This window comes from Pristiophorus japonicus, chromosome 14, assembly GCF_044704955.1.
Source record: "Pristiophorus japonicus isolate sPriJap1 chromosome 14, sPriJap1.hap1, whole genome shotgun sequence".
Taxonomy (NCBI): domain Eukaryota; kingdom Metazoa; phylum Chordata; class Chondrichthyes; family Pristiophoridae; genus Pristiophorus; species Pristiophorus japonicus.
The window spans coordinates 158596914-158618539 of NC_091990.1; the positions used below are offsets into that span (position 1 = coordinate 158596914).

At 44.1% G+C, this 21626-nt stretch overlaps 1 protein-coding gene across 1 annotated transcript in view; it reads right to left on the reverse strand.

Annotated features, from left to right (window-relative positions):
* Nucleotides 1–21626, reverse strand: part of LOC139280163 (protein kinase C-binding protein NELL1-like) — a 1006941-nt gene that overhangs the window by 774743 nt on the left and 210572 nt on the right. The gene's annotated exons all lie outside the window — the stretch shown is intronic.

Here is a 21626-nt window from a genome sequence, read left to right on the forward strand (position 1 = left end):
AGGAACTGCTTTGACAGATACCATAGACAAGTCATTTATCCTGTTCTCTCAGCTGGTGTCCAGGACAACAGACAGAAATAACAGAAACCTTGATCTTATATCACCTCTTCCTAAAGCAGTTCTGAAATAGGGCCTGTGCCGCCCAGAGATTTGGTGACCTGTGTTAAATTTCAGGGCAATTCCTAAGCACCTGTACAACACAATAAAAATAAACAAGCTCGGTTTACGATTTTATTTTCTGTCTGCCCTATCGTCCTCAGTGACTGAGTGAGATCCATAACAGCCAGTAAGTGAAAGAAAAACAGATCTACTGGGTGATCATGCTCGAGGTGCTTGCACCAGGAATACTGTGTACAATTCTGCTCAATGAGGTATAACGGGGCCGTTTGGGCCCAAAAAGTAGTACAGAGGGGAAAATGTTGTCGGGCAAAGGTATGAGGAATAACCTGATGAGTCAGGGTTCCTCAGTCTCAAAAAAGATACATCTCAGTAGGGTCCGAGAGATGTGCATAAGCTACTTAATAGAATAGATAAAGTAAACATCAACGTGCATTTATATAACGCCTTTAACGTAGTAAAATGTCCTAAGGCACCTCACAGGAGTGGTATGAAACAAAATTTAATAACAATTCACAAAAGGAGATAATGGGACAGGTGAAAGAGGTAGATTTTAAGGAGCATTTAATAGGAGGAGAGAACAGTAGCGAAATGGAGAGTATTTGGGAGAGAATTCCACAGCTTAAACCTGAATTACAAAAGCAAAACACTGCCGATGCTGAAATCTGGAATAAAAACAGAAAATGCTGGAAATCTCAGTGGGTCAGGCAGCATCTGTGAAGAGAAAGCAGAGTTAACTTTTCAGGTCAGGATAAAGACCAACTGCCATTCACACCCTATCTTGACTAATGTTTCTCTAACTCCTGGCATTATCATTTGAATTTGTGCCATCATCCCTTTTGTCTCTCTAATCTCTCCTGTCTTCCACCCTTTCACAGATCTTCCCTTTTGTTCTTTCTTCCCCTCCCCCTTTCAGTGCTTGTTAAGAATCTGTTCTTTCCGAACACTCTCCAGTTCTGACGAAGGGTCATCGACCTGAAAAGTTAACTCTATTTTCTCATCACAGATGTTGCTTAATCCTGAAATATTACTATCGAATAGGCCACTATAAGTGATCACAGGGTCGGGTTGTGAATGGCAAATTTCGGATAGTGTCAGATATTGATTCTTTACGCAGAAGATGATGAACAGCTAGATCAGGTTGTGAGGAAATCTGGTTGAGGTAAGGATACCGAACTCCTCTAAGAAAAAGACAGATTCTGTAATGAACATAAGAACATAATAGGAGCAGGAGTAGGCCACCTGGCCCCTCGAGCCTGCTCCACCATTTAAAAAGATCATGGCTGATCTGTTCATGGACTCAGCTCCACTTCCCCGCCCGCTCCCCATAACCCTTTATATCCTTATCGCTTAAAAATCTGTTTATCTCCGCCTTAAATAGATTCAATGACCCAGACTCCACAGCTCTCTAGGGCAGAGAATTCCACAGAGTTACAACCCTTAGAGAAGAAATTCCTCCTCAACTCAGTTTTAAATGGGTGGCCCCTTATTCTTAGACTATGTCCCCTAGGTTTAGTTTCCCCTATGAGTGGAAATATCCTCTCTGTATCTACCTTGTCGAGCCCCCTCATTACCTTATATGTTTCGATAAGACCCCTCTCATTCTTCTGAACTCCAATGAGTATAGGCCCAACCTACTCAACCTACCTTCAAAAGTCAACCCCTCATCTCCGGAATCAACCTAGTGAACCTTCTCTGAACAGCCTCCAATGCAAGTATATCCTTTCTTAAGTACGAGACCAAAACTGTACGCAGTACTCTAGGTGTGGCCTCACCTATACTCTGTACAGTTGTAGCAGGACTTCTTTGCTTTTATACTCCATCCCACTTGCAATAAAGGTTAACATTCCATTTGCCTTCCTGATTATTTGCTGTACCTGCATACTAACTTTGTGTTTCATGTACAAGGACACTCAGGTCCCTCTGTACTGAAGCACTTTGCAATTTTTCTCTATTTAAAAAATAATTTGCTTTTCTATTCTTTCTGCCAAAGTGAATAAGTTCATATTATCCCACATTATACTCCATCTGCCAACTTTTTGCCCACTCACTTAGCCTGTCTATATCCCTTAGCAGATTTTTTGTGTCCTCCTCACAATTTGCTTTCTCACCCATCTTTGTATCATCAGCAAACTTGGTTATATTACACTCTGTCCATTTCTCCAAGTCATTAATGTAGACTGTAAATAGTTGAGGCCCCAGCACTGATCCCTGCGGCACCCCACTAGTTACTGTTTGCCAACTGGAAAATGACCCATTTATCCCGACTCTCTGTTTTCTGTTAGTTAGCCAATCCTCTACCCATGCTAATATATTACCCCCAACCCTGTGAACTTTTATCTTGTGCAGTAACCTTTCATGTGGTACGTTATCGAATGTCTTCTGGAAATCCAAATACACCACATCCACTGGTTCCCCCTTGTCCACCCTGCTCGTTACATCCTCAAAGAATGCCAGCAAATTTGTCAAACATGATTTCCCTTTCATAAAACCATGCTGACTCTGCTTGATTGAACTATGCTTTTCCAAATGTCCTGTTACTGCTTCCTTAATAATGGACTCCAGCATTTTCCCAATGACAGATGTTAGGCTAACTGGTCTGTAGTTTCCTGCTTTCTGCCTGCCTCCTTTTATAAACAGGGGTGTTACATTTGCTGTTTTCCAATATGCTGGGACCTCCCCAGAATCCAAGGAATTTTGGTAGATTATATAACCAATGCATCCACTATCTCTGCAGCCACTTCTTTTAAGACCCTAGGATGCAGGCCATCAGGCCCAGGGGATCTGTCCACCATTAGTCTCATTATTTTGCCAAGTACTACTTCTTTAGTGATAGTTTTAAGTTCCTCCCTCCCTATAGCCCCTTGATTATCCATTATTGGGATGTTTTTAGTGTCATCTACCGTGAAGTCCGATACAAAATAATTGCTTAAATTCTCTGCCATTTCCCTGTTCCCCATTATTAATTTCCCCGCTTCATCCTCTGAGGGACCTACATTTACTTTTGCCACACTTTTCCTTTTTATATACCTGCAGAAACTCTTACTATCTGTTTTTATATTTTGTGCTAGTTTAATTTCATAATCTATCTTCCCTTTCCTTATTTTATTAGTCGTTCTTTGTTGACTTTGAAATTTTTCCCAATCTTCTGGCCTCCCACTAGTTTTAGCCATTTGTATGCTGTTGTTTTCAATTTGATATCATCCTTTATTTCCTTAGTTAGCCACAGATGGTTAACCCTTCTCTTACAGTCTTTCCTTCTCATTTGAATATATTTTTGTTAAGAGTTATGAAATATCTCATTCAATGTCTACCACTGCTCATCAACTGTCTTGCACTTTAATCTATTTTCCCAGTCCACTTTAGCCAACTCGGCCCTCATCCCTTTGTAATCTCCTTTATTTAAGCTTCGGACACTGGTTTGCGATCCCTTTCTCACCCTCCAACTGAATTTGAAATTCAACCATGCTATGGTCACTCATTCCTAGAGGATCATTTACCAGGAGATCGTGTATTTATCCTGTCTCATTGCACTGTACCAGATCTAAAATAGCCTGCTCCCTGGCTGGTTCCGCAACATACTGTTCAAGGAAACTATCGCGGATGCACTCTATGAACTCTTCCTCTAGGCTACCCTGGTCAATTTGATTTGTCCAATCAATATGAAGATTAAAATCGCCCATGATTATTGCCGTTCTTTTTTTACAAGACTCAATTATTTCTTGATTTATACTCCATCCAAAAGTGTAGCCATTGTTAGAGGGCCTATAGACTGCACCCACCAGCAACTTCTTCCCCTTATTATTCCTTATCTCCACCCAAACTGATTCAACATCTTGCTCTTCTGAGCCAATATCGTTTCTCGCTGTCGCATTGATCTCATCCTTTATGAACAGAGCTATCCCACCTCCTTTTCCTTTCTGTCTGTCCTTCCGAATTGTAGAAATACCCCATAATATTTAGTTCCCAGCCTTGGTCACCTTGCAGCCACGTCTCTGTAATGGCTATCAGATCATACCCATTTGTTGCTATTTGTGGCATCAACTCATCTATTTTGTTACGAATGTTGTGTGCATTCAGATAAAGAGCTTTTAAATTTGTTTTTTTTCCTGCTTTGACCCCACTTTCTGATACACTTTTATTTTTTTATTCTGTCTCTTCCTGTCACGCTCTGGTTTTCATTTCCCCCAGTGTTACCCTGCTCCACTGCCTTCTCCTTGTTCTTTAACTTTTTTAATTTCTGCTCGCCTAGATCCTCCCGCCTCCCCCCCCCACCCCCCATTATTTAGTTTAAAGCCCTCTCTACAGCCTGAGTTATTCGATTCGCCAAGACCCTAGTCCCAGCATGGTGTAAGTGGAGCCCGTTCCAACGGAACAGCTCCCTCTTACCCCAGTACTGGTGCCAGTGTCCCACAAACCAAAACCCATTTCTCCCACACCAGTCTTTGAGCCACATGTTTAACTCTTTGATTTTATTTATCCTATGCAAATTTGTTTGCAGCTTTTAATTTGGCCCCTATCTGGTCAAATCCCTCAGCAGAACCTCTTTTTTTTGTCCTATCTATGTCGTTGGTGCCCACATAGACCAGGACAACTGGGTCTTCCCCCTCCCACTCCAAGTTCCTCTCCAGCCCACAGGTGATGTCCTTAACCCTGGCACTGAGGAGATGACAGTGTAGGTATTCTGGAAGGATAAGATCAAATATGCTAAAGAACCTTCTTCCTCCAAACTTATCTTGAGATCTCACAAAGAGACTGCAACCGCTACCTTTACTGGCACAGTTTATATTGCTGCTGGGGACAATGCTGCCTCCTGAAGGCACCAGCAAAATTTGACAGATTTGACACTGACGCTTCGGTGCAGTACTGAGGGAATTCTGCATTATCAGAGATACCGCCCCGAAAGTCTCGGTCCCGGGAAGGACCGTCACTGCCCGTTTGCGGCGGCCATCCGTCAAAATCGAATGGCCGCCACTTTGGGCTCAACTGGCCGCCCTGACGTAAATTCGGCCCAGGAGCCCTTGCAGCGGTGTGGACCACCACCGTGATCAACCGACTCTCGTGGTGGTGTGGGGCTTGCGGCAGGAGTGACGCGCTAAAAGTGCAACAAAAAGCCGGTCCTTTCTGCTGACAACTGCCCCTGCCAGCTTTTAGGGCTGGTGCAGAGTGGCATAGCGCCAGCTGCCGCCCTGAGAATGTTTTTGGTGAGCAAACAATTCTCGGAGGTCTTTGGGAGTGCAAAAGATTTTCGGAGGTCTTTGGGAGTGCAAAAAATCTGCCAGCTCTTGGAAAAAATTGTTGGAGGTGCATGCCTGTTGAAAAAATCTTGCATCTGCTTGGATCATCCAAACAATCTTGGAGCGGCTTGTTCCACATCTCAAAAAGGACAGCAGGATTTCCAAACGTCTTGCTGAGTTAAATGTGATTTTATTTCTTTGTAATTACTCGTGGTCAGAGAGAGTAAATCTCTGCTGCACAGAGGGCCGTGCTTCCACCCATAATGGGCTCAGCTTATTCAGGAGAACGCCAGCTCCAGATTGTGAGAGACAGGGAGGCATGCGGGAGGAGGCGTCGCCGTGATCAACAAGTCCTGAGGCAGCCGGCAAGGGAGGCAGAAGCCATGGCTTCCCAACACGTAGAAGGGCCTGCAGTTGCCCGCAGACGTCACAGGTGTAGAGGCTGGACAGCAGGAAGATGGCGTGAGCAGGAGGGCAAGGTACGCGGACCCTCCTCCCCAGATAATGGGCAAGGAGCCTTGCCAGCAGCAGCCTGCAGAGGCTGTACAACACAATGAGAAACAGGGAGAAGGTGCTCAGCCAGCTGGCATGGGAGTGGCGCAGCACATACCTCTGCCAAGGAGGCCCTACCATGCTAGGATGTACCGTCCTCAGTTCTCCTTCCTACAGCTCAGCAACAAGCTATGTGTGAGGAGGCCAAGATTCAGCAAGGATGTCTTGACCGAGCTCTGCAATGTCCTTCGGCCAGATTTGGAGCCTCACACAAGGCTGAGGACAGCGCTCAGTGTGAAGACCAAAGTGACCATAGCATTGAACCTTTACGCAGTGGGCTCATTCCAGTCTGCAACTGCAGACATCTCGAACATATCACAATTCTCTGGCCATTGCTCCATCTGGCAGGTCACCAATGTGCTGTACAAACGAAGAGTGCAACATATCTCCTTCCCCATGACGAAGCAGAAACAGGTGGAGCGCCAGGCCGGATTTCTGCGTATTGCAGGGTTCCCCAGGGAGCAGGAGGCAATAGACTGCACACATGTTGGACTGAGGGCGCCACAACATCATCCCAAAGTGTTTATGAACAGAAAGGGGTACCACTCCCTGAATGTTCAGTTGGTGTGCAACCACCAGCGAAGGATCCTGGCAGTTGATGCCAGGTATCGAGGCAGCTCCCATGATGCTTTCATCGTGCGCCAGAGCAGTGTGCCCGCACTCTTCACCGGCCCAAACCAGGACTGAGGGTGGCTACTTGGGGATAAGGGATATTCCCCTGTCAACTCGGCTGCTCACTCCATTTTGGAACCTCAGGACTGCGGCCAAGCATTCCTATAACGACGCTCATTGTGGGACCAGGTGCATCATTGAGCACTGCATTTGGATGCTTAAACAAAGATTCAGTTGCCTTGGCCGCCCTGGTGGCGCATTGCAGTACTCGCCTGAACGGGTCTCCATCATTGTGGTCGTCTGTTGCATGTTGCCTAACCTGGCTGTCAATAGTGGACAGCATCTGGATGCCGAACCAGCAGTACCACCACAAGAGGAGATGGAGGAGGAGGAGCATCCTGAGCCACCCAGGAGGCGTCGTTGCCATCTCAACCCTGCAAAGGAAGTCCAGACTCCTCTGATTGCTGCTCGATTCCGATAATTTCATCCTCACATGACCCTAGAAATTCTACTTTCCATGGCCATCCCAATGAGTGCCTTGATAAATCATTGCCCACCATCACATTATACAGTAGCCCGGATATAGGTGCAAAAAATAAAGATTTAATACATACTCAATATAACTCCAAACAATTAACAAAACAATAAACAGTGCAGAAAAATAACATATAAACATCATTTACCACCTGTGAGCATTTTCTTATAACCCCTCTTATGCGTGCCTAACCTGCGACTTCGCCTCAGTGTCTCCCCTGTGGCTAGCTCATGGGTCTGGGGAGGCTGCTGTGTTCCCTGTGTGGAAGCTGCAGATGTCCTCTAGGATGCCCTCGACCAGCTTTGGACCTGGAAAGGCCGGCTGGAGACTGGTCAACACCCTCCTGGGCGGGTTCAGTCTGGCTTGGCTCCGGCGAGGTCATGTGTGGGGCCAGGAACGCTGCGAGCCGGAGAGAGCGCATCATCCGTATCCTGGCTCGAGGAGCCTGAATAACTCACCAGGGGCGGCACAATACCACCACCACCAATCTGAGGGAGCTCAGGTCGGTGCATGAGAGCAGCCACAGTCGAAAAGCCATCAGATATGACAGCACTTAGATGCTCCGTCAACTCTTGCAGAGCTGCGGCCATCCTCTACAAAGCAGCTCGTTCCCTCGCGCCTGTGCTGCAATGGCAGCTGCCACATCACCCGAAGGGTGAATTTCCCGTGGGAATAAGAAGAACATAAGAACACAAAAAATAGGAACAGGAGTAGGCCATACGGCCCCTAGAGCCTGCTCCGTCATTCAATAAGATCATGGCTGATCTGATCATGGACTCAGCTCCACTTCCCCACCCGCTCCCCATAACCCCTTATCCCCATATTGTTTAAGAAACTGTCTATTTCTGTCTTAAATTTATTCAATGTCCCAGCTTCCACAGCTCTCTGAGGTAGCGAATTCCACAGATTCACAAACCTCTGAGAGAAGAAATTTCTCCTCGTCTCTGTTTTAAATGGGCGGCCACTTATTCTAAGATCATGCCCTCTAGTTCTAGTCTCCCCCATCAATGGAAACATCCACCCTGTCAAGCCCCCTCATAATCTTATACGTTTCAATAAGATCGCCTCTCATTCTTCTGAACTCCAATGAGTAGAGGCCCAACCTATTCAACCTTTCCTCATACGTCAACCCCCTCATCCCTGGAATCAACCTAGTGAATCTTCTCTGAACTGCCTCCAAAGCAACTATATCCTTTCGTAAATATGGAAACCAAAACTGCATGCAGTATTCCAGGTGTGGCCTCACCAAAACCTTGTACAGCTGTAGCAAGACTTGCCTACTTTTATACTCCATCCCCTTTGCAATAAAGGCCAAGATACCATTGGCCTTCCTGATCACTTGCTGTACCTGCATACTATCTTTTTGTGTGTCATGCACAAGTACCCCCAGGTCTCACTGCACTGCAGCACTTTGCAATCTTTCTCCATTTAAATAATAACTTGCTCTTTGATTTTTTTTTGCCAAAGTGCATGACCTCACACTTTCCAACATTATACTCCATCTGCCAAATGTTTGCCCACTCACTTAGCCTGTCTATGTCCTTTTGCAGATTTTTGTGTCCTCCTCACACATTGCTTTTCCTCCCATCTTTGTATCATCAGCAAACTTGGCTACGTTACACTCAGTCCCTTCTGCCAGTCGTTAATATAGATTGTAAATAATGCCTCAATTATGACTGCAAATTTCAGCTTTGCAGGGCTATTAAGACTGCAACACTTTTTTGTGTTCAAAAGGCTGAATTTAGATCCAATAGCCGTCGCAAACTTTGCGGCAAATTGGGGAAAAAAGGTCTCAACACCACCAGCTTTCTGGCTGCACTGAATTTCAGCCCCACCATCTTTCGGATGAGATATTAAACCGAGACCCTGTCTGTCAGCCTGTTCAGATGATATAAAAGATTCCACGGCACTATTCAAAGAGAAGAGAGTTCTCCTGGTGTCCTCGAAAAAATGCAACTCTCAACCAATTAGCAGCAAAACTGACCAAATAGTCATTTACTGTTTGTGGGAGCTTGTGCGCAAATTGGCTGCTGCATCTGCCGACAAAGCTAACTACTCTTCAACCACAATTCATTGACTGCAGAACACTTTGGAGCATTCTGGGGAAAGAAACAACATTTAACATTTCAGTCACCGGAACATTAGTAGAGTATCAATAAACCTTGCAAGAAATATCACACGTTACGATTTCATTCTCAGATACAGAAAAACAATGATGCAAGTTTCACATTCGTAAGATTCCAATAGTTCCCACTAGATTCTATTATCTAAAAATAAATAAATAAAAGTTGACGATGAGACTCGGCCAATTATTCATAAATGGTACACTCATTGAAACCAAAAGGTTCAAAGCAGTAAATCACAAATCAGAATACAAAATTAGAAAAAACTTGGGGACAGACAGAAAGTCTGATACCTTTCATTGTAATGATATGAACAACATTGGAATAGTTCACTTTCTGAATCAGTTTGTCCCTGAGAAAGTGAGCTGGAACAGTCCAACACTTTTGTAAGCAAGACAACAGCTCTGAATTCCAATTTAAAACTTCCAGTCACTACATCCATTCTGGAAAACCAATATATTTCAGAATTTAAAAATAACTTATTGCAGAATATCTCCACTCATAAAATAATCGTTGAGTACAATAGAAACATTAATGTTCGAAAAATACACACACAATCATTATGAGAGTTCAAATTAATCAACAACAAATCTAAGCAAAATATTTTACACGCAAACAACATTATACAGAAGAAGAGAAGGATAATCATGGAGGCTAGGGAGCTAGAGGTGTAGGTATAGACAATGGGTCGCTGCTTTATCTGTTATGGCAGTGTTTTTGCTACTTTCATTCTGTGTGAAACTTTTCCGACAAAAACTGTCAATCAATATGCACCTCACACTAAATGCTACCCTGGAAATTCTAGGTGACAGCTTACTTTTCATAAGGTTAAAATATGAAAAATGTGTCTGGCTGGATTCTCTTTGAATACCACTGGTGAGGTCCAGTCACTGCACAGGAGCTTTGGCTACATCACAACATCTCTAAGTAGACCTGGGGACTAATCTTTAAACTGGAGGAGTTCATTTATTTTTCTGGTTACTTAGAAAGTCATCAATATTTCCCCAGAATAATAGTAAAGGGAGGAAACTCCACTTAATGGTCTTAACAGATTCCATTAGTCAACTGTAGTCAGTCGCTAAAAAAGAGACACTAGAGGTGACTGTAATTTTGTAATAATGATAACTGAAGTTGAAAAAGACATTGAAGGCGCGTCAGAGCTTATCATAGCAAAAGGCAATTCATTTAATTCTGTGCAGACATGAATCCAGATAATTCTAATGATTCAGTCATGAAAAAAAGAAAGTTGGATCTTTAGAAAAGGGACATTTTGCAAAGTTCCACTCCCACCATCGACCGTTGCTAAACAACAGTGTGGGTCACAAAGTGAGTTCTCTGACAGTATAGCTCTCTCTCCAACATGCACTCCTGTCTAGTGAGGTTCCATGTCAGGAGTGGAGCCTTTCTAACTCGCCACTACAGATCCTGATGAAGTAAATTAATGTCGCAGAGTAGATGAGATTAAATGTAGGAGGCAAATTATTACTCTTCAAACTAAACTTTAAAGCTTTTGTTATGTATAGAAGGCAGATATTTACAAACGATAAATCTGCTTCTTTTAAGAGCATTTGTGCTGATATTAGATCCAATTATTTATCTCTATAAATATTGAACATAGCAAATGGCATCAGAGTACCACTACTGCCTGCCTTAAATCTGACTAAATGGAGGCACAGGGCCTGTGACTGATGGGGTATGAAAATTCTTCCACCACATCAAAGACCATATTGTAACAATAATTTCCATCCTTAAATCTCTCCGCCTATCTCCTCCTTTAAATGCTCCTTAAAACCTACCACTTTACCCTAATATCACCTTATATAGCTCGGCGTCAAATTTTGTTTGTTAACACTCCTGTGAAGCACCTTGGGACGTTTTACTGTGTTAAAGGTGTTATATAAATGTAAGTTGCTGCTGCTGTTGTAATGAGGCAAAATAGAAATTGTGTATGGGTAAAAAAGTAATTAAAATATGGCGTAATCTTTGGATGTCGTTAATATCAGTGGTATGACAGTCACGGAATGATTTAGCAATTAGTATTAAATGTAGCTGTTAAGACTTCTAGTATTCCGTGAAACAGAAAAGTGAAATGCCCCTCCTCAGTAACACCCCAAATAGATCATAGTCTGCAGCATGCTCTACTTCACTCAAAAGAAGTAACTGTAAAAGCTTTAGCGGCACAGCCAAATGAATGGGCTAGCACAGCAGAGCACACCGATAAAACTGGAATCAATCTCTCGGGTCATCCATGACTCAAGCCACTCAGTAAAGCTCACCCACTCTCAATGTATAATGTTGATACTTGTGTCATAGGCAAGAATAATTGTGTTCAAAACAAGATAATCAATCAATAACTCAGGAAAAATAAAACCCCATCATCCAAAGGTCACCCCAATAAGGCATAAAGGACGAACAGCAGGGTAAGGGAAAAAGGAGAGTTAAAACACAAGAGTGAAGCTCTTGATAATAGCTTTCCAAATGCATTAGAAAACATCTTAATCATTATGATAAATCACGCCAAGCAAGAAGAATTGCTAAATGGTGTGTTTTCTCCTAATTAAGGACTGAAAAGATTCAAGACTACAATGCCCTGACAATGATATTAGTGCGATAATATTTCATCCATAATGATTACATTTGGCGAGGAAGATGATCGCTAGAGATGAAGTCAGGTTTGGGATCAGCGACAGTCAAACAAAAATGTTGCTTTGCCTTATCAAAGTATAGATATCCTGCTTAGTGCGCCATAACTGGTTCAGCAGTCACACCAAACCCAGAGAGTGGACCGTGTTTTACCTGCAGGCTCTACTATAGGATACCTCTAGAGCAGCCAGCTTAAATTCACAACAATCTTATATTCCACCATCTGTTTTGTATTTTCTTGGGAACACCATCAGAAAGATCGATGTGGTTTTGTGCTTAAATGTTCAAAATGTTTCAACCAAATTTTTTTCCTAATCTTGTTATATCCATAGTTTGTTTTCAAGTAAAAAATTAGAAAGTTAGGTAAAATGGAAAGTTAAATAAAAATGCATTGATTCGATCAATAAACTCTGTTTATTGCAGTTACCTGATTATTTTTTTATTACTTATAATATAGAAATCCATATTTGCTTACTGTACTGAGAAGTAGTTTGGTTCTTTTTACAAATCTAATCATCTGCAAACTGACCTGTGACACTGGATATATTTTACATACGATTGCATTTGATCAGGCATTGATGTCTGTGGCATAACAAGCTACTGACTGGAATTTCTGTGCACGTATCAAAATAAATCAAACTATTTCAAACAGAAACACAAAATCCAATATTAAAAGGAACTATTACTCTCTGTGGGAAGGAGAAAATAGGACAGGACCCGTGACACACATGATCTATTTCTGCAACAAGTTTTCTTGAAGGTTACCAAGACCTTAGATTAACTAAGAGTTCTTGTCATGTTTCTTCTGCCTATGCCGTTGTACATAACTGCACATTCATCTGTCAAGATTTAGATAAGAGGCTCCTGCAACAGCTTAGAATGTTTATCCTAGAATGTTCATCATAGAATGGTTACAGCACAGAATGAGGCCATTCAACCCGTCGAGCCTGTGCCAGCTCTCTGCAAGAGAAATGCAGCTAGTCCAACTCCCCCACATTTTCCCCGCAGCCCAGCAAACATTTTTTCCTTCAGGTACTTATCCAATTCCCTTTTGAAAGCCATGGTTGAGTCTGTCTCCACCATTCTTTCAGGCAGTGCATTCCAAATTTTAACCACTCGCTGTGTAAAAAAGTTTTTTCTTAAGTCGCCTTTGGTTCTTTTGCCAATCACCTTAAATCTGTGTCCTCTGGTTCTTGACCCTTCTGCCAATGGGAACAGTTTCTCTCTATCTACTCTCGCTAGATCCTTCATGATTTTGAACACCTCTATCAAATCTCGACTCAATCTTCTCTACGCCAAGGAGAACAACACCAGCTTCTCCAGTCCATCATCCCTGGAATCATTCTCATAACTCTTTTCTGCATCCTCTCTGAGGTCTTCACATCCTTCCTGAAGTGTGGTGCCCAGAATTGGACACAGTACTCCAGTTGAGGCCGGACCAGTATTTTATAAAGGTTCATCATAACTTCCACGCTTTTGTACTCTGTACCTCAGCCTTTTTAACTGCTTTCTCAATCTGCCCTGTCACCTTCAATGGTTTGTGAACATATACTCCCAGGTCTCTCTGTTCATGCATCATCTTTAGGATTGTACTCTTTAGTTTATATTGCCTCTCCTCATTCTTTATATCAAAATGTATCACATCACACTTTTCTGCATTAAATTTCATCTGCCACATGTCCGTCCATTCCACCAACCTGTCTATGTCTTCTTGAAGTCTATCACTATCCTCCTCACTGTTCACTATACTTCCAAGTTTTGTGACATCTGTAAATTTTGAAATTATGCCCTGTACACCCACGTCAAAGTCATTAATATATATCAAGAAAAGCAGTGATCCCAGAACCAGCCCCTGGGGAACACCTTCCTCCAGGCCAAAAAACAACCATTCACCACTACTCTCTGTTTCCTGTCAATTAGCCAATTTCGTATCTAGGCTGTCACTGTCCCTTTTATTCCATGGGCTTCAACTTTGCTGGCAAACCTATTATGTGACACTTTATCAAACGCCTTTGGAAAATTCATGTATACCACGTCAACCGCATTGCCCTCATCAACCCTCTTTGTTACCTCATCAAAAAACTCGATCAAGTTGGTTAAACACGATTTACCTTTAACAAATCTGTACTTGTCCTAACGTTGTCCCTGATTATTGTTTCTAAAAGCTTCCCCACTACCTGAGGTTAAATTGACTGGCCTATAGTTGCCAAGTTTATCCTTACATCCTTTTTTAAACAAGGGTGTAACATATGCAATTCTCTAGCCCTCTGGCATCACCACCATTTCTCAGGAGGATTAGAAGATTGTGGCCAGTACTGCCGTGATTTCTTCCTTCACTTCCCTCAGCGTCCTAAGATGCTTCCCATCCGGTCCTGGTGACTTATCTCCTTTAAGTACAGGCAGCCTTTCTAGTACTTCGTCTTGATCAATTCTTATCCCAACCAGTATCTCCTCTACCTCTTCCTTTAATATGTCTATGGCAGCATCTTTCTTGGTGAAGACAGATGCAAAGTATTCATTTAGCACTTCAGCCATACCCTCTGTCTCAATGTATAGGTCTCGTTTTGGTCCCTAATTGGCCCCACCCCTCCTCTTACTACCCTTTTACTATTATATGTGTGATGTATGTAGCACACAAATCACTGACTCCACACGGCCTGGTGTTGATCTAACTGCTGTGACCTTAGTCCTTTATTGAACAGCTCCAGAGTGCTCCACAGGTGTGGTGGGCAGCCTTTTATACTGCCTCGTGCAGGTACTTTCAGGTCTCCCACCACAGCGCCCTCTGTGGTGCACCATTGTACTTATCATACATTTAATGTACCGGAGCAATACACAACATCACTGCCCCACCCCCCAGTTCAAAAAGCCGTTGCTAGAATCCCCTGAATTTAAACACAGTGACCATTTAGCATTGAAATATTAACTCTTGTCAAAATTCGCAATTCATGTCCATTGTTTTAAACACAGTGACCACCCAGCATTAAAATATTATTTCTTGTCATAAATCCATCATCCGATATTCACATGGCACACTTAGGCTCGCTCTAGCCTTACAAAAGTCCAAAAGTCTTTATGTGGGGACCGCAGTGGTGTGAGGCCCTTTTAAGATGCCCCGGAGCATTTCCCTTTTAAGACGCCATCTTGTGGCTCCCACGAGGCTTCCGTTGGACGCCACCATCTTGTGTTCAGCTGGCCTAGAAAGAAGAAGAAGAAACACGGAAGGAGGGAAAGGGAAACACAGAAGGTGGGGAGAGGGAATTTTGGGGAAAGGTTTCAGGCATTTGTCCACGATCCTCTTCCTCTGGCGCTGATGCTGGACTTACTCGATGCTGGCGCTCTCAAACTTGGCGCGCCGTTTCGTTACAGCTCCCGCCGTGGCCGCCTCTCCCGCTGCCTCCGTGGCCGCCACTCCCGCTGCCTCCGTGGCCGTCACCATTGCGCCCGCTGCCGCCGCCCGCTTGTTCCGCTGCGTGGCCCGGCCACCGATGGACTGCAGTGCCCGCCGGCCTGCACCCCAGCACCTGTAGCCTTGGGTGGAGGCTGAGGCTGCAGGATTGCTTGGGGCCAGGAGTTCTGGGCTACTGCTGCAACTCCGGCTTGGATACCGCTGCCCTTTGGAAACCCGGGGAGCAGCAGTCTGTGGGGGAGTGAAGAAGTCTTCCCAGCTCCCACGGACCTTTCCCATCCAGCTTCTGCCGAGGAGCGTCGGTCCATTGCCTGCAATGACCCATAAAGGTAAACCGTGCGTCTCGCCCCCGTGAGATACCTGTACATCCGCTCTGCCGCGAACAGGTATCAGTTCCTTGGTGTAAGTACGCAGCTTTGCCGTGACCGGGACCAGCTTGGGTCGTGCAGCCGGGTTACCCCACAGTTTATCAAAAGTTCTCTGACTCATCAACGACGGATCCGATCCCGTATCCACTGCCATACTCACTGGGACACCGCCAATTTTTACTTCCATTATCACTGGGGGAGAATCGTCGGTGCACATATACAGTCCCAACACCTCATCTTCTTCTGCCTGCTCCTCACTGAACAGTGGGTCATCCCCCATCTCCTCAGCCACATGGTGAGTCCGATTTCTTTTACACATGCGCTGAAGGTGGCCTTTCGTGTGGCAGGTATTGCACGTGTACTCCGCAAACCTGCACCGGTGAGCCCCGTGGCTTCCTCCGCACTGCCAGCATGGTGCTGCTTGATTGGCCCCCCTCAGCGGACTCTGAGTTCCAGGACCCCGAGGTCCGTGCTCTCTGCCCCGGGCAGAGCCACGTTCTGCAGTTTTGTCTGTGGTGGGCGCTATCCTGTGGACAGTGCCTGCCAGGTTCGAGACTGTGTGGATCATTTGCTTGGTGCTGCACGTCGAGGTCATATATGCCCGGCTGATGGTGATGGCCTCTGTCAGGATGACTGTGGGTTCTGTGCCTAGCAGCTTGTGAAGGAGGCCCTCATGGCCGATCCCCATGACGAAAACGTCCCGCAGCGCCTCGTCAAGGTGTTCCCCAAAATCACACGACGCCACGAGTCTCCTGAGGTCCGCAGCATATTTGGTGACATCCTGGCCCTCAGGTCTGCAGTGATGGTAAAATTTGTATCTGGCCGTGAGGATGCTCTCCTTCGGTTTCAACTGGTCACGAATGAGTTCAGTCAGCTCCTCGTATGACTTGTCCCTGGCGCTCCCGGGTGCCAGAAATCCCTGACGAGACAGTAAACCTCATTGCCACAACTGGAAAGCAATATCGCCTTATGCTTCTCGCTCAGTGTGTTCGTGTCCTCCGTCAGATCGTTTGCTGTGAAGTAGTACTCGAGCCTTTCCGTAAAGACCTCCCAATCATTGCCCACGGTAAAATCCTTTAGCGAGCCCAGAGTAGCCATGGTTGCGTGGAATTCGTCCGCTTCCTTGTCGCCAATGTGGTGTATGTAGCACACAAATCACTGACTCCACACGGTCTGGTGTTGATCTAACTGCTGTGACCTTAGTCCTTTATTGAACAGCTCCAGAGTGCTCCACAGGTGTGGTGGGCAGCCTTTTATACTGCCTCTTGCAGGTACTTTAAGGTCTCCCATCACAGTGCCCTCTGTGGTGCACCATTGTACTTATCATACATTTAATGTACCAGAGCAATACACAACAATATGCCTATAGAAGACATTTGGATTACCTTTTATGTTGGCTGCCAGTCTATTCTCATACCCTCTCTTTGCCACTCTTATTTTCTTTTTCACTTCTCCTCTGAACTTTTTATTTTTATCCTGAATCTCAGATGTATTCTCGTCCTGACATCTGTCATACGCGCTCTTTTTCTGTTTCATCTTACTCTTTATCTCTTTCGTCATCCAAGGAACTCTGACTTTAGTTGACCTACATTTCTCCCTTGTGGGAATGTACCTCGACTGTACCCGAAGTATTTTCTCTTTTCGGCAGCCCATTGTTCCACTGCAGTTTTGGCTGCCAATTTTTGATTCCAATTTATTCGGGTCAGATCTGTTCTCATCCCACTGAAATTTGCCTTCCTCCAATTAAGTATTTTTACTCTAGCTTGCTCCCTATCCTTTTCCATAACCAATCTAAACTTTATGATACTGTGATCACTGTTGCCTAAATGTTCACCTACTGACATTTGCTCCACTTGACCGACCTCATTCCCCAGAATCAGATCCAGCAATGTCTCCTCTCTCATTGGGCCAGAAACATACTGATCAAGAAAGTTCTCCTGAACACACTTCATAAGTTCTTCCCTCTCTCTGCCCTTTACACTATTATCCCGTCTATATTAGGATAATTGAAGTCCCTCATTATCACTACTCTATAGCTCTTGTATCTCTGTAATTTCTCTGCAAATTTGCTCCGACATATTTTTCCCACTAGTTGGTGGTCTATAGAATACATCTAGTAGTATAATGGCACCTCTATTATTTCTTAACTCTAGCCATAAAGATTCTTGTCCTTGACCCCTGCAGGACATCCTCCCTCTCCAGCACTGCAACATTCTCCTTAACTAATACTGCCACACAACCTCCTAACTTTCTTTCCCTATCTTTCCTGAGCACCTTATATCCAGGAATATTTAATACCCAATTCTGCCCCTTTTTCAGCTAGGTCTCTATTATTGCCACAACAGCACATTCCCATGTGGCTATTTGGGCCTGCAGCTCACCAACCTTGTTTACTGTGATTTGTGCGTTCACATACATATACTGCAAACCTATCTTGGACCATCCTGTGTTCTCTCTTAGTCTGACCTCACCCAATACCTCACTATTTCTTGCTTTAATGTTATCCATCGCTCCCAAACCTTTGTGATCCTTGTTTCTCCTTTCAAATGCTACATCCTGGTGCCCATCCCCCTGCCAAATTAGTTTAAACCCTACCCCAACAGCACTAGCAAACCTTCCCACAAGGATATTGGTACCAGCTCTGTTGAGGTGCAACCCATCCGGCTTGCACAGGTCTCTCCTCCCACAGAACAGGTCTCAATGCCACAGGAATCTGAAGCCCTCCCTCTGTCATCATCTCTCCAGCCATACATTCATCTGCTCTATCCTCCTATTTCTATACTCACTCATGTGTGGCACCAGGAGTAATCCAGAGATTACTACCTTTGAGGTCCTTCTTTTTAATCTCTTTCCTAGCTCCCTAAAATCTGCCTGCAGGACCTCATCCCTTTTTCTATGTCATTGGTACCGACATGGACCAGGACCTCTGGCTGTTCACCCTTCCCGTTCAGAATGTCTGCAACCGCTCAGTGATATCCTTAACCTGGCATCAGGGAGGTAACATACGCCTGTCTGCTCCCCTAACTGTCGAATCCCCTACCACTATTGCTTTCCCCATCTTCCTCCCCCCGCCCCCCACCGTACAGCTGAGCCGCCCGTGGTGCCATGGACTTGGTTCTGGCTGTACTCCCCAGAGGAAACATTGCCACCACCAGTATTCAGAACAGAATACTGGTTGGAGAGTGAGATGCACTCAGGGGTCTCCTGCACTCCCTGCCTGGTCCTCTACTTCTGTCTGGTGGGCACCAATTCCCCCTCTGTCTGCGCACTCCTTAGCTGCGGGGTGACGACCTCCTGAAACATGCTATGCCCACGTAGCTCTCAGCCTCACTTGAAAACGTCTCCTTTTCCGCTTTAATGTCGTTGTTAAACACACCATAAAAAGTTCAGCCTTGTTGGGGTTTTAACGGTATATTGACTGCTGAGCAATGGTTCTGGCCCCAAAAAACTGATTTTATATTTGTGCAATGTCAAATTTCTCCATTATGATAAAAATGACGATTTTTAAAAATAACCAATTTTTTTTAAGTTTATGATATTTCAGCTTCTACCTTAACCCCATGTGTATACCCAATCTTTATTTCGCTCTCTGTAATTTTTTTTTTAAGTGAATAGATAAAAGGCTGCCTTTTATTTCCTGGTTTGCTGTCTGTGTGAATTCTTCAATGTGATTGGCTGTTTAGACAGCTTGCTGACATCATTGCTGCTGTATGCTGGAGATTCCCTCTTGACAGCCCTGCAATCAAATTAAGGTCAAGGAAGCCAAGGTTTGCGCCACAGAGGTCACGAGATTTTTGTGAGCAGCATTCTTCGAGGTCAGCGGCGACCGCCGTCGCTTCACTGATGACCACAAATTCCAGGCCAGTATCTCTCAGTGGAAGCAGAAAGAAGGGCACTACAACAGGTCTTAGGTCCTCTGGGCTCAGAGGGAGAAAAAACAATAATCATCCAAGATTTCAACTTTTGATATTGAATTTAGAAGGACATTTAATGTCGCACCTATGCTTGCAGAAGAAGCATAAGGCAACACAATAATCCTTCAGAGACACTAGTAACCCAGCATTTCTTAATAAACTTGCTGCATGCGCTTCTACGGCATGGATCTGGAAAACAGTTTGGGCGAATTGGCGTACCCTTCCTCCGTCCCAGCTCTAACCAACATATTCTGATCACAGGGATCAGAGAGAAGGTTACTAGCCTGAGAATTGCCATGATTCAGCCAGCAGGTAATGTGGATGAACATTGGAACATTAGGAACAGGGGTAGGCCATTCACCATTCAATTAGACCATGATTGATCTGCACCTCAACTTTATTATTTAGCCTTTGCTCCATATCCCTTGATATCCTTATCTAACAAGGTCTATCTATATCAGCATCCATTGCCTTTCTGTGGTAAACTTTCAAGGTTAGAGGTTGACCAACAACAGACAATGAATGAAGTTGGCCACCAGCAGACTGTGAGGATCACAAAGGTGTGATGTTTCTGTAAATTCGTAAAGAGGCTATAAAGAAGATATATCATCAGGTTGTAATAAGTTTTTAAAGTTTTCCTTTTTGGCCTCAACGGCCCTGAATTTGCATCTGGGAGCGTACCTCCGGAGTATGCCTCCAACCCGCGAAACATCTACGAAGTTACACGTTGACTCCAAAGCTACGAAGAGTTTGGGTCCTGGACTTCCAGTCGTACTCCTGCATAAAGGCCCATGGATCCCACGAACGCAGGCAGTTCAGAAACGACCCTGGGATCATGTGGGTCAGGTCCCCCCCAATGAGAATGGAGGATTCCATTGCAGTCATTTCTGATTGGAATGCCCCAATGACATGCGATGGAATCCCCAAATAATTTAACAATTTAGACAACTCTAATAATTGTTCCAATTTTCAAATTCAATTAAAAGTCCCCTCATTACACCCAAGTACAATAAAAATTGAATGTTTTGAAAAATAATTTAAAAAATTTTAATCTAGGCCAATATTTGCATAAACAAATTTTAAGGGCTTCTGAATCATTTTTTATTTTTAAATTTTTCATTTAAGATTTATAGCCCTCACGCTGGTGAAGGCAGGCCCTATGCCTGCTTTTACCAGCGGTAAGAGTTTTGTGGACATTTGCTGGGCAGTAGTTGGGCAAATAGCCCAACTCTGTATCAGCGGAAGTGATTTCTCAGTAGATTCGATTGGTCGGTCAAGGCGACTGACAGACCGCAAGTTCTGTGTTTTTGCGCATGCGCAGCGCCTGTCGTAAGATACACCGTAAATTCTGGTAAAATATATTTACTGACAAAATATACTAATATATTCAGAGACGTGTGAAGTCTAACTTCAGTTTTTTTCACTTATTAAAAAGACATCGCCAGTGGATATCGCTGGCTGATAACGTTTGAAGGAAGGTTTTCTGGGTTCTTATTTCTATATGCCGGATGGTCACAAATTATTTTTGAAGCTCTTCCAAAATCGCTCTGTTGTACAGATTGTGGCAGCTCATATTCTAGCATCATCTTGGAGAGTGCGAAGCCAACATCTCTATGGTAACAGCTTAAAGTTGTTCTTAATTGTTGCGATAACACTAACTTTTGCAGCATTTGAAGGAGTATTTTTAAATTATTGCTTTTCAATTCTTTATTGACCTAAAACTATTTCACCTGTTTGCTATTCATCAAATGCCACACGGATATGTTTGCGACAGCAAAATTGGAAACCCCAATATAAGGCTGCATGGAAGTAATATTTATTTAAACCTATATCTAGGTCAAGTCTGGCAGTATGTTTGATTTTCCTGAATTACAAATTATGTAAAATGATAAAAGCCAACAATAATGTGTGTGTCTCTCTCTCTCTCCGAAGTACCCTGGGTAAAATGAGATTTGGCCGTCTCAACATGCTAATTGAGCACTAAGTGGCAATCTCACTCAGGCGCAAAGGCAGCTGATGTAAGAAAATAAAAATTCACAGTGGAGCAGCAGGGGGCGCTCTTCAGAGGTCACCATCGAGACCGATTACATTGTCCTTCCCTGCGCCAATACTCATG